The sequence below is a fragment of the Macaca thibetana genome, chromosome 15 (assembly GCF_024542745.1).
Source record: "Macaca thibetana thibetana isolate TM-01 chromosome 15, ASM2454274v1, whole genome shotgun sequence".
Classification (NCBI taxonomy): domain Eukaryota; kingdom Metazoa; phylum Chordata; class Mammalia; order Primates; family Cercopithecidae; genus Macaca; species Macaca thibetana.
The window spans coordinates 96,902,855-96,917,366 of NC_065592.1; the positions used below are offsets into that span (position 1 = coordinate 96,902,855).

At 40.3% G+C, this 14,512-nt stretch overlaps 1 long non-coding RNA gene across 1 annotated transcript; it reads left to right on the top strand.

Moving 5' to 3' along the window:
• The first annotated feature begins 1,881 nt into the window (after window positions 1-1,881).
• On the top strand, window positions 1,882-12,806 carry LOC126937633 (uncharacterized). Its single transcript, XR_007719801.1, has 4 exons — window positions 1,882-2,079; window positions 5,144-5,274; window positions 9,324-9,452; window positions 12,665-12,806. It is a non-coding gene; the product is annotated as an uncharacterized LOC126937633 (long non-coding RNA).
• Window positions 12,807-14,512: the final 1,706 nt, after the last annotated feature.

Sequence of the window (14,512 nt, forward strand, 5' to 3'; positions counted from 1 at the left end):
CTTTTGCTTGACTGATCTCATTTGCATTACTTAAGAAGTACTTGTAGGCAATTGGCTTCATAGCTCCAGGTGTGTGGTTAATGCATTGCTTTAGAACAACAATTTAGTGGATATAAAGAGTCCTTCCTGGATGGGGATGCTTTGCTAAATTGATACTGGTATCTGGTCACTATGTCTGTATGCTGACCATTTTGGTCTTTCTACCATCTTCCTTCTGTTTAGATACTGGACTTTATATTTTGTTTTCTTTGTTTGTGTAACAGACTCCTTCAAAACTTTATGGTGTAAAAATACCCAATCATTTTATTAAGATGATGGGTTCTATGGGTCAGGAATTTGGACAAGCACAGCAGGGATGGCTTAACTCTGCTTCTTGGTGACTGGGTACCCAGCTGAAAGGCTTGAATGGCTGGGCGCGGTGGCTCACTCCTGTAATCCCAGCACTTTGTGAGGCCGAGGCAGGCAGATCACAAGGTCAGGAGATGGAGATCATCCTGGCTAACATGGTGAAATACAAAAATACAAAAATTAGCCTGGCGTGGTGGTGGGTGCCTGTAGTCCCAGCTACTTGGGAGTCTGAGGCAGGATAATGGCGTGAACCCAGGAGGTGGAGCTTGCAGTGAGCTGAGATCTGCCATTGCACTCCAGCCTGGGTGACAGAGCAAGACTCCACCTCAAAAAAAAAAAAAAAAAAAAAAAAAAAAAAAAGAGAAGAAAAGAAAAGAAAAAAAGGAAAAAGAAAGGCTTGAACATCTGCAGACCAATTCAGATGGCTGGAGAAGGGAATCTTCTCAAGGTTCCTTTACTCATATCTGTGAAGACTGGAGTGTTGGGATTGTCATCTGCAGTGTTCCAAATGGCTGCCCCATGTGGTTTGGGCTTCCTTACAGCATGGCAGCCTCAGGATAGTCAAACTCCTTACATGGTGCCTTAGAACTCCAAGAGCAAGTATTTTAAACAAATGGGGCAGAAGCCCTGTAACCTTCTACGACCTAGCATTGGAAGTCACATGGTGTCACTTTGGTAGAATGCTATTGGTCAAAACCGTTGTCAGCCTGCCTTGATTTAAGCAGAGGGTACCTAGACCCTACCTCTTTATGGGAATAATGCCAAATAATTTGAAGCCATGTTTTAAAAGGTACACAGACTGTCACATTAATTGGCATCTTTGTGCACATGACATAAAACAGGCCATTTAGCGAAAGGAGTACATTTTCATCAAAAGGCTAAATATCTCTAACTTTCTTTGATCATCTCTTAACACCTTAAGGAGCTAAAATGAATAATGACAATTCTAATTGCTTTAAACTGTGAAATACGCTACCCATCCCAGGTACTCTCTCTAGAAGTCTGGATTTCTTCTTTTGAATTTTAAGGCATTAGACTTTGAGGCAATATGGTATACTCTCTGGTCTGGAACCTTCTCTAGCCTGATATGTGACTTCCCTCCCAAAATGTGCTTCAGTTTCAAGTGTGGCTTCAGACCAATCAGGCTATCTCAAACAGAATTTATAATTAGGGGATACATTTGGATCTATATCAGGGAATATCACCTGGGGTCCACAGATAGAATACCGGGTGTCCATGATGTTGGATGGGAACAATTATATATTTATTTTCACTAATCTCTAGTTAAAATACAGCATTTTCTTCAATTACAAATGTAGGCAATAAATTATATTTATTGATTTTATGTATTTTTTCATTAATATTTTCAGTACCTATGACTCCAGGATTTGCCAGCAAAAGAAGTCAACAATATTTTAACTTTAATCTTAGCCAAAAGGCCAAGAAGTGATGCTAGTATTTTCATATACTACTACAGTTGCAGGTATCCTGAAATTCTGTTTATGTTCATTACTACTTTAAAGTTGTGATAGTGATTAGCTATGCTTCCAAATGACATGTGACTACAGTCTTCATGTCTACAGACACACGTCTAACATAGCTGGGTAGTAATCCAGGCAACTCTGCCGCAAGTCATGGGCTCAGCCACCAGTCCACGGAGTCTCCAGTCACATGGATTGCTTTGGACTAGTCTCTATCCCCAGTTGTCGATTAACTAAAACGTGAAACGAGGTAAGTTATTTTCATTGTTTGATAATGTTTTGCAAAACTAAACAGGACAAATGAGAATTTATAGCCCTTGCTAAGGTGGTGCAGTCTGTTCTTTCTGGAATGCCCAGAAGTTGCTCAGGTTTAGGATTCAGGTGCAACTGAGAGAGGAGGCCCCGTGAGTCAGGGCACAGAAACTTGATCCAGTGGTAAGCCCTGGTAACATTTTTCATTTGGAAGTTTTTTGGAAGTTTCAGTGTTCTGCCCTAATAGATGGGGCCATGTAATGAAAAGACAAGCTTTACAAAATTAGTATTTTGGGAGATAGGTGATACAGGCACATTGCACAAAATTGAAAAATTCAAAAGGAATTCAGTGAAAATATTTACATTACTACTGTCCTTCAGCCACCCAATTTCCTTCCCCAGAGACAACAACTGCTACCAGTTTTCTGGGTATAATTATCGATCAAATGAATATGTATGCAATCACCATCCACCATAAAGACATGCCAAGCTCCTACTATAACAAGAGTCCCTTATTTGGGGGGTATCATGAATATAATGCATGACATTATAAAATTCAAATTGTATGGACAGGAATCAGTTACAAAACAAAATCTTTCTTGATCCTTCTCCTTTTAAAAAACTTTTTTTGGATCTTTTATTTTTTGGTGCTTCTTGTGCCTAGCTCTATACATTCAATAAAGTGCTTATATCTCTATTTCTGGACTTATCAACTTCAGATAGGACCCTCCAGTATGATATGTTTTAGCTAAAGCAACCTAAATTAACTAATGTAAGTGAACTCCTCTCTTTCCATTTTTCAGTTAGTTATTCTTTTTAATTCCTCTTTTGGTTGTCTTTACAACTTTAAAAACTGTTTCTTTTATAGTGTCAACATCAATTAACATTTGTTTTCTGCTCTATAAATATGATTATTCCATGTATTGTCTATATGTTCATTCTAAATATTTACAATAATTCAAAACTTCTATCTTGTAAGTTTTTATGAAATATTGTAACTTAATACAAATAGTTGTTTTTCCAAGATGATTATTGTGATTGGACCTTTAGAGAAGGAAATGCAATCAAAACTGCTGCCATGCAAAGCAGTGTTAATAGTAACACCAGTTCTTATGGGATACTACCAATCCCCCTGTAAAGATGAGGATGTAGAGATCTGAGGGGTTCAGAACCTTGTCCCAAGGTCTCACCATATTTAGTAGAGCAAAGTAGACATGGCTTAAAACCAGGCAGTCTAATTCTAGTCCATGATATTAACTATTGCACTGTTCGGCCTCTTTAAGCAACAGCGTCAAATGGATTCTCTTGCCTTTAACTTCGTCAAATTCCTGTCACCTGAAATTCTTCGTAGTGAAGAATATATGAAAATAGTTGAAATAAGGTGTAAAAATAACCCCTTTGCCCTTCCCGTTACCATTGTCCACCCCCAAAAAACCAACGTTGATAGTCTGGTGGGTTGTCTTTCCAGTACTTTCTCTATGCAATTTAACGAGCTCACATACTTTACCAATTGCTTGCTTTTTGATTTGGATATCTTCCCATATGAGCATATAAAAATCTACTACATCCTGTTGAGACAGCACTTTAAAACTCCTTTATATGGATGTGCCCTATTGATGGATGTTTGGATTGCTTCCAGTTTTCACTATTACACACAAAGCAGCCAAGAACATCTTAGTTCGTGCTCTTTGGGCACATGTGTTTTTCTCTAGGATATGTTGGTAGCAATGAAATTGCTGAGAGTATAGGCACAGTTAAAATCATGATAACTCTTGCAAAATTGCTTCCCCTCTACACACAGAAGGCTTTAAAATGTAAACTTCTTCTATGTTGAATGAGAATGTTTGTTTCTTTATAGCACCTTCAACATTTGAAATCATCAATATTTTTACTTTTTGTCAGGCTGATGGGCAAAAAATTGATAAACTGATTGTTCATGTGTGATTCTTTTATTACTAGTAAGGTTCATCATAATTTTATTGACATTTCGCCATCTATTTGTTAACATTTGTAATTCCCCTGCAAATTTGCAAATTGCCTGTTCATAGCCTTAGCTCATTTAACAATTGAGATATGGGCCTCTTATAGATATGTAGGAGATCTGTATAGTTTAGATAATCCTTTATTTAGTGCATTGTATATATTTTCCTCCAATGGCATGCTTGTTTTTCAATTTTATTTGTGGTTTCCTTTGTCATACAGAATTTTAAATTTCTATGTAGCCAAATCTGTTAATCTGCCATTGGATATTTCAATTAGTATCTCAAAGCCAAGGTGTTTAAAACTGCCTTTCCCATAGTGCCCCCAAATACCTTCTCCTCTTGATCATTGGAAACTTGAGTTCTTTTTTTTTTTTTTTTTTTTATGAGGGCAGTTGGAAAACTTCATGGTCAATGATCTTGTAATTTTTTTAAAAAGTAAAAGAGAAGTGTAAAGATATCTTTTAAAATGCAGTTATCATGCTCTTCCATGTTGCAACAGAAAACAATAGGTTGATAAGGTGATGACTGCAAGTTCCTGCACTGAAACATTATTACAAATTACTCAGTGTGTTGCCTGAGGATAGGTCCTCCACCCTGATGTTGTCAAACTTTATTTGGTTCTCTTTAGCTCACTAATCTCCAAACCAGACCACTTTTCAGCCCACAGAGACCTGCCTTTTTATTGTGAGCACAATAAGGGTCGAAAGCATGTGGAAGGAATGGTTCAATGTTTTGCATGAACCCCAGGGCAGGTGTTCCTTCATGGTGGTAAAAATGGTTCCTGAATTCTACCCATGTTGGAGTGAAAGTTGATAGCAAACCTAGGAGACACGATCAGTTTAAAAAATAGGGCTTCTTTCCTTCCTTCATGGGCTCCTCTCCATGCCTCATGCTCCTCCTGACCCTCCCATCTGCCCTGGCAAGGAAGAGAGCACACTGCTTTCTGTTCATTCTTTGCCCTCTTTCTTGGCTTCCATAGCTATGCCTTGGGGACCTCACAGTAACTTCCCAGTGCAGAGCACTTGACTGCACGGAACCTGGATTGACTCAAACCTGTGAATTTCCCTTCCTGAAACATAGGATGCCATGGAGTCCCCCAACTGGCTTCATAAATTTGGTGTCACATTGTAAATCAAGCAGCTGCAGAGTGGCTGGGACATCTGCTTGGCTCTGTTATTCTCTTAACTCCAAAAGGAAACGAACTCAAAAAGGTCAGTAAAATGTGCACATTGCCAGCAAGTGCCTGTATTATTCTTCCCAGGCATGGATAAAAAATATCAGAATCTTTTGCTTGTTAAAAGTAAAATTTTGTGTACACACACACACACACACACACACACACACACACACACGAATATCATAGCTTCATGGAACTCTGCCTAAAGGATAAGGCAATATCCTTTGTTTGCTTTTGTAGAAAAGCAAATAAATAAGTGGTATCCTGGAGTTTACCTAGCTATCTATTCATTTTTACCAATTTAAAGATGCTGGAAACAGTGACAGAAAATAGCTAAAGAGGATGAAGAGGATGCAAGACAGGAACTGCTCTCCATAACCATTAGGTTGGACATGAGAGGCTGCTTTCTTTAACAGAATTTTTCCGATTTTCCTTTCACATAGAGAGTGTTAGACTAGGCTGTGCTGTGCTTACAAACATCCTTTCCCTATTCCCCACCCACAGCTGCATTTTACTAACTTTACATCACACGGGTTCGTTTCTGGCTCTCGCAGGCCTGACTGGGGACAGATAATCCTCCCGGGAATTGAACTGCATGCTGGGAGGAGGGGAACTCAGTACCAGAGGGTTGCACACTGCTTTTAAGGGCAGTTCTGTAAGTGATGGATGTTACTTCTGCTTCGTTCCTTTTCACCAGAACTGGTCACATGTCCCTACCATGGGGGTTTGGAAATATGGAAGAGCCCATTTGATAAGTAGTAAAGGTCTCTGACACCCAAGCTGTATCTGAGGCAGACATAAAAAAGATATAATTCCTCATTTTCACTACTTAATTTTTGACTTAGCAATGGCCCCTTCACACTTCCTTCTTTCTTTTCACTTCTACTACCAATAGCCATACAAATATGCTAAAATCTAATTTTAAATAAAAGGTAAAAAACCAATATGACTTAGAAGGTGTGTATACAGAAGAATATCTATGGACTGTATATAACTCTATATAAATAAAATTATTCTATCCCAAAATATAGAGTTCTTAATTAAAAGTTCCCAACCAAGTTAATTCCCAGCCCCTAAACAGTTTCTAGAGTAGACTACGTGTTCAGCAGCACGAAACACCTTCACTATAAACCCTCCTGACCAACACTAATTAAATATACAGATTCCTGGTCTCTGTCCTAAATCCACTTACACCAGAATTTCCTGGGGTAGGGCCCGTTTTGAAAGAGCACCACAGATAATTCTAATAAACACTGAAATTTGAGAAAGGCTAACTTTTATTAATTTTCCCAGGAGCATTTACATATTTCAAAGGACAGTTGAAAGAAGGAAATGTTTCATATGAAGGAGTGATTTACTAAAAGCTGAGATTCAAGCACCAGTGTGGTAGTAGTCTTCAAGTGAGGGCCTTTCTGTATTGGGCCATACTCAGCATGTTTGCTTATGTAGCTATTCAGCTACATAAAGATGACATGTACAATATTTTGGGGGCATCCTATAGTATTCTATTGTTGCATTTGCTGGCTCATCCTCCTGGAAGATAGTTTCTTATTAATGGCTTTTCCATTTTGGCTGTGGAGTCATCTTCAGTGGTTTTTGTTTTGTTTTGTTTCCTATGGGATTCTCAGATCCCTAGAATATGAAAGTATCCCTACAGAGTAGTTTTTGCTTAGTTTTACCAGGAGTTCTGTGGATTTCACTTGCTCAGGACAACTTGCCTGAGGTTGACTTCATGACACATGCAGAGAATTCGTGACACATGCAGACAATTTTTCAGTCCTGTGCATCCAAGGCCAAGGGCAGATATATTTCCTTGCTGCTTGGTAGGACATCTGTAATGTTTGTTTCCAGTCTCTTCTTCTTGAAGAAAATAGTCCCTCCAGTCTTCTCAGGGCAGATATCTTCTCCCTCAGGGGCATCAGAATTTCTAGATCTGATCTGATCTCCCCAACACCTGTCCTTTGGAAGCCGTAGCATCATCGCTAAGATATAACTCTGTAACTTTTAATTTCTCCTTTTCCTTCCTGGTACCTGAAAATATTCATGTCTTTATTTTGAATTCAGCTTAGAATGTTGGCTCTATTTGATCCACTATGTGTTTGGAGCCAGGCCCGGGAAAAAGCTTATACTTCATGACTCCAGTCTGCCATTTCTCCTGAAGTTTTATAAGGTTTTTTAGGAGGCGTGTTACTTTACAGTTAGTTATATTCATTTGTTTTGTGCTGCCACGGCTGTTTTGTTTGGTGAATTTCCTCTGCTCTTGAACAATATTTGATGTTAAAAAGGTTCCATTTCAAGCAGAAAACAGGCCATTAGTCACGCTCTCCCACGGAACTGAGTTTATTTTCCTCACATAGTTCTCATCACACTATACTGTGGTCAGTTCCAGACAGCTTTGTCTTCTGCACCGTAGGCTTCTGGGCCCAGTGATCAGATCTCATTAATCTTTTTATCTCCAGTACTGGCACAGGGCCTAGCACATAGCATTGGACAGAAGATATTTGTGCTATTGGTTATTAAATAGAAATCCTTGCCGATGATGATGATGATGGCAATGAGCGCTACCACAGCAGGAAGGGCCTCGCAGAATTCTGGTCCTGGTATGGATGGCTAGAACGTCCTTCTCCGTTTATTGGATTTTTAAGTGCTGTTAATGGCTATTAACTAGTCTGTGTAGATTAACACCTGCTCCCTGCCTGGATGCATACACAGCCATTAGTTGCAGAGAATAGCCTCCCTGAGGGATCAAAAATACATAAAAATTCGGGAAAGGGTTTGTATCCTTTTTCTCAGTGATGGCCTCGGGTCCCCAGGTACATGTTCCGCGACCATCTGCTACAAGCTCTGCCTGCCCCTCCACCCACTCAGCCTCCTTTCCTCCCTCTCTTCCTCCTATCCTTCCACTCTTACTCTCTTTTTTCTTTCTTTTACAGCTATAGGTGAGGTGCTTTGCTGAGCAAAATCATAATAATTTATAATAAACATTCGTTGAGTTAATTATCTAATTATCCTTAAAAGGACAAAAATACAGTCTAGCTCATTTTTTCATACAAAGGCATCCTCTAATGTATAAGTGAATTATAACCGTTAGCATTTACTAACCACATCATCATCTACTGAGTACTTGTTGCTAAGCATTTCACACCTATAGAATCATTTCTCCTTGTACATGACCTGTGCGATGGAGGATATTACACATATGTTGAATCTTATTGGAGGCAGGGAGTAGGCAGAGAATAATGCATTCCAGAGCTGAGGTCTGAACACAGCCTGTCTGGCTATAAAGGCTGTCCTCCTAAACATTGTACATGCTCCACACAGTACCCTTCAGCTGAACACTCCCTGTGGAGGGTCCACCAGGCCCACCCACACAGTTGGAATTCTTGTTTTTGATTCAAGAGTGATATAGAGAGCTAGAGAGTGCTGGGCTCCTCTTTCCTTTCCAGACTGGCAGACTCAGAAAGATGAGGAACCAGAGACATTAGATTTTCTATGGCAAGTCTGAGGCTGACAGCTGGGGCCAGTATCAAGGAATTGTGGTCTAAATATCTTGTACTCCTCTTCTGGTTTCCAGATGATGAGGGTAATATTCCAAGGATGTCATGATAGCAATATTAAAATTATTATTGTTAATATTAGAAAGATAAGGCAATAGCCTCAAGAAGAGAATACCCAAACTAAGTTTCTCTAATAATCCAAAGTCTGTTTTGAGATGCAAGCAAGTGTATTTTACAGTTTAAAAAGAGAGATAGAGAAAGGAAGAAAGAAAATGCTAGCCTTAACACAGGCTCTAAAGGCTGCCAGCCTCTGTGTGGGTGATGTCCAGCACCATAAGAGAGGACGTTTGGCTAAGGCAGGACTCTCAATAAGAGAGGATGGTTACCTATTCTGCTCTGGGGACAAGGATCTAGAATATCATTATGTGTGTGTATTTCTGTGTAGGGTCCATTGAACCAGATATCTATTCATTAGTCTCTGGCAACTCTGTGTTAATAAAGAAGATTAAGCGGAGGACACGGGGGAGCCTCCAGAAAATTTCTTTGGGAGGAAGCTCACATGCATTCTTTGTCTCTTCTGGCTTAGCTCCTTCCAGTTGGCTGAGCTTTAAAGGATGGTTGGAGATCCAGCAGCCATCTTGGACCATGAGGTGAATCACGATGAAGCAAAATGACAGAAAGAGCCAAGATCCTTGTCCTGTGGAAAGCAATACAGGTCCTGCACTGCTTTTGTTACACAAGTAGAAAAGTACTTTTAGTTTATTTATTTATTTTTGAAACAGAGTCTCACAGAGACTTGCTCTGTCTGGCCCAGGCTGGAGTGCAGTGGTGCGATCTCAGTTCACTGCAACCTCTGCCTTCCAGGTTCAAGCGATTCTCGTGCCTCAGCTTCCCAAGTAGCTGGGATTACAGGCACATGCCACCATGTCCGGCTAATGTTTGTATTTTTAGTAGAGACAGGTTTTTGCCATGTTGGCCAGGCTGGTCTCAAACTTGACCTCAAGTGATCCAACTGCCTCAGCCTCCAAAAGTGCTGGGATTATAGACATGAACCATCGTGCTGTCCCTTTTAGCTAATTTAAACACCGGCTAATTTAGATTTTATACCATTTGCAGCTAAGCCTAATTGTAGCTCATCCATCCTATACTAAGTGACTCCCAATGGACACTACACGGCATAAGTTGGAAAGAATCAAAGCCTACTTAACAATTGAATTGTTTTGTGTGTAGCACAAAACAGACCAGAGAAATCCTGTTTGAACAATGGTGGGGATATTCACACTGCTTGAACATTGTTCCCAAGCTGTGATAGAGGAAGAGGGGAACTTCCTCTAACTTTTTCTGTGTTGCTTTCACTTCTCACCAACTTCCTTTTGCCAGGTGCCTTTGCTGTTTTGATTAGAGAAGGCTAGGTTGCTGATTGCTCCATCTCATGTTAGGTAAAGTGGGAATTTGGTGAGGCCCATTCCTTGCATTAGCACAGGATGCTAAAAGGGTCTCCGTGATGCTGAAAAGCCAGGCTCCATTTCTTTTTCTCCAGAGAGAGAGGCTATGTGGATGAAGATGATGAGGATAGTGGGGGGCAAGATGGATGCTCTGGGACAGAAGTGCACTTTGCTTTTGGAAAACAAACAGGCCTCTCCTGTTGACAAGACAGTTCTGCTAAGTGAACCCTGGATAGAAACTAAGGGAACATTTAAGAGTGAGTGGAATTTTAAGAATTGCACAATGCAGTGAGATGGCAGTCACACTGAAGGCTTTGCAATTATTCTTGCTGATAGTAAAGGATCTTATCATGATCCCGCTGGGCCAGGATGAAGCCACTTCCTCCACATGGATGTGATGGTATCTCGTGACTTGGCTCCCAAACAACTCCTGCTTAGAAGCTGATACTGCACTTGGAAAAATATTTCTAACGTTTGAATAATGGCAATACACTGTGAGTCTTGAAATGGTTTCCCAGCTTGAGCAAGGACAAGGACTTTATTGAAGGATTGTGCTTGAGAAGAAATGATTGGCAATTATCTGCCTCATTATGCCTTTTGGGGCAGTATGAACAAACAGGGCATAAAAGTAATACATGTCTTTAGCTTTTGGATATATGGGGAACATTACATACATTAATAGCAATGGTAGAACTGACCAGACGCTGGATACGTTCTAAGCACTTTACCTTTGTTAGCACAGCTGATCCAATAGTCCCACGAGGCAAATGCCATCACTGTCCTCATTCTGATTTTCAGATGAGGAAACAAAGACATGGTTATTAACTTGTCCACAGTTACAGGGTTAGGTTACATACAGTTAGTATAAGATAGAGATGGAATTTGAACCAGAGAGTGGGTTCCAGAGTGCAAGCTCTTAACCAGTACACCAGACCATCTGTTGACATTGATTGAACACACACACACACACACACACACACACACACACACACACACACAGATATAGTTTGGCTGTGTCCCCACCCAAATCTCATCTTGAATTGTAGCTCCCATAATTCCCATGTGTTGTGGGAGGGACTTGGTGGGAGATAATTGAGTCATGGGGGCGGTTTCTTCCATACTATTCTCATGGTAGTGAATAAGTCTCACAAAATCTGATGGTTTTATAAGGGGAAACTCCTTCTGCTTGTTTCTCATTGTGTCTCTTGCCTGCTGCCAATGTAAGGCATGCCTTTCACCTTCTGCCATGATTGTGAAGCCTCCCCAGCCACATGGAATTGTAAGTCCATTAAACCTCTTTTCTTTATACATTACCCAGTCTTGGGTATGTTTTTATCAATCAGCAGCATGAAAATGAACTAATACGCGCACACACACACACACACATATACACACACGATATTGAGGAAACGTAAAAGTGTCAAGTTATCCATCCTCAGATACCGGACAGCTCTTTCTTTTTAATAGTTATTGACAGCAACTTGTGCATACCTTTTGAATAGTCAAGGTTATTAAGAATTATCCTCATTCTCTAAAATTAGAGTTGACACCATCCGTGTGACTTTGGACAAGTAATGTAACATTTCCAAGCCTTGGTTTTCTTATTTGTAAAATTGCAATAGTAATGATTTTCCTACAGGGTTGTTAGGGACATTAAGCAAGAGAGAGGATGTAAAACGCTTGTCATACGCTTTCAGTATGGCAGGCATAAGTCATGTCCTGGAGTCAGGAGTGGAGGCAATATCGCCTGAAGAGGAGAAAGTTAAGAGTGGGGAGAGTGTTTCCCTTGATGCAAAATCTGGATGCCTACCTTGATGGAGGCAGATGTAAGTGGATACCAGAAACAAAAACTGTCCACTTCAGTGGCTGGCCCATGTGAGAAACTCGGTAAATGCTGGTTTCAGACCTGTTGTGGCATTCAAACTCATGGAATACCACTCTGAAACATTTTTTCTTTGAATTGTGCAAGCTAGAATGGCATCCAGGAACTTTAACAGGTTGATAGATGTCATCATTAGAATTGCAAGAAAGTACATTACATCCTTACCTTGCTTTTTATTCAGCGTTTCCTTCCACTCCCACATTGTATTCCCCCAGTGATCTTAAAAGCCTTCCCCATCCTTGCTTCTAATATGAAGACCAGAGATCAAGTGGTAGATAATGTGTCAACCGTATCTTATCAGGCAGTCTTCCAGCAAACTCTCACTAAAGCCCCGGCTTTAGAGAACATAATCCAATGTAGAATTTGGAGGAAAATTATTATTGCAAGGAGAAATAGAATCAGGAAGCCAAACTTTCCCCCTTTATTATAACTAGTCAAGTTAATTACTCGTTGTTATTCATTTATTTATTAACTCAACAAATATCTATTTAGGTACCTGCAACATATCTGGTTCTAGGTGGGTACTGGAACTACAAGGGATGGGAGCTCCTTTTTTTAAAAAAATTATTTGTCTCATTTTTCTTACCCCTTCCATCACAGAATAAAACCTGATGTCTGAGCTGAATCCCAGTCGTGAAGAAGCTTTTCCACCATTCCTGTCTGTGTTTTTCTAAGTGTGCTCTTGAAGTTCCACATTTCCCAGGGTAAGTGGTAGGGTCTTCCAAGGAGTTAGAAAGGAATGGGTAGGCAGGTGGCCATGCCTCTTTTATCTCTTCTATATTTTGGGGTTTCTCATAAGGATACTTTCAAAGAAAGGGACACACACACACAGAGGTGTTAGAATCAGACAATCCGGTCTAAATTCCAGCTCTGCCAGTGACACTCTAAGTATGTGACTTTGGGTGAGTTACTAGATCTCTATAGGACTATTTTCTTATGGGTTAAAATGAAGAGGATAACAAGTGCCTCATAGAAATACTTCATAGAACTTCGTAGAATGTGGTGAGGATCCAATGAGATAACCTATGTGATAAGTATTTGTCACAGTGCCTGGCATGTAGTAGGAACTTACTAAAAGTTTATTTTCATCCTCATTTCCCTTTCTCCGTCTTCTTCCCATTCTTCCTGCCTTCCCCTCTCCCTGTCTTCTAACGTCACCTTAGGGGTAGCTGGTACAGGTCTAGATGTTCACAGAGATTGATCTAAGTTGTAGCAATTGTTGTCCCTTCTACATGGACCCGCCTCCTTTCCTTGAGTCTCTTGTGGAAGTGACTGCCTGTGAGAGACGCCAGCTGGTGGAGGGATTGGGACCTCCGAGACAGGCCTCCACTTTTCTCAGCAGTAAAAACTGGGATGACCTTGGCTGCCCCACTTTGGGAACAGCACTCCTGGGAACATCATGATACTGGCAGGAACAACGAACCCGAGGGTGGGGGGCAGAAGAAATGCTTCTCTTTTTAATTACCCGCAGAACAAACTCATTGTGAATACTCTCCTATATGCAAACGTGGAGAACTGGTACCTACTGTAGTCAGAAATTTTGAGTGCCAAGTTACAGACACACAACTCAAGTTGGTTTAAGCATAGAGAGGGAATAACTGGTTAAGGAGCCAAAAATCCACGTGGCTTCACAATGGCTGTTTTCAGTCACTAAAACCATGTCTTCAGAATCTGTCTCTCAATATCAGTTCTTCTTTCTTAGGCAGGTCCTCCTCTTGTTGCAGCAAGATAGTCACTAACGATGCCAGGAGTTTTTTTCTACCATCTTTGCAACCACAGCTAAAAGAGAGCATCCCTTTTCTGCTGGTTCCTGCAAGAATTCCCAGACTGAGTCATCTGTCCATCCTGACCCAATCCCTGTGGGGAGCAGGACACACTTGTTCTGATTGGCCAGGCTTCCCTGCTGGAAGGAGAGATTAATCAAATATAGGGTAAATTTAGGCAGTGTTACCAGAAGAAGGGATATTAAGGGCACACAAAACAACAGGTGTTTCCTCCAGGCTCAGAACTTTCATGCATTTTCTTATAAAATATCTAAATCTTACAAAGAAAGGACATGTTTCTAGATATCCTTGTGCCTACAATGTAGGCATAAGAATGTTTCAGGCCCATGAAAAATCTAATTATTAGCCTATTTGCCCTATCAAACTACACAGTGATAAATAATGAAATTAATATCAGTTTTTGCTTCACCTGTGCAATTAGTAAGTTCTCCGGATAGATCTTTGTTTCCAACTCATAAATAGCTTAACTTGGCAAGCATCAAAAAACATTAGGAAGCCATGAGTGATTGTTCGTTTTTGTTTATTTTTAATTTTTTTGTTGCTTTTAATTTCATCACAAGAGAGAGTTAGTTTTATGTGTCAATTTAGATAGACTATAGCACAAAGTTGTTCAGTCAAACGGGAATCTAGGTCTCCCTGTGAAGGCATTATGTAGTGGTTAGCA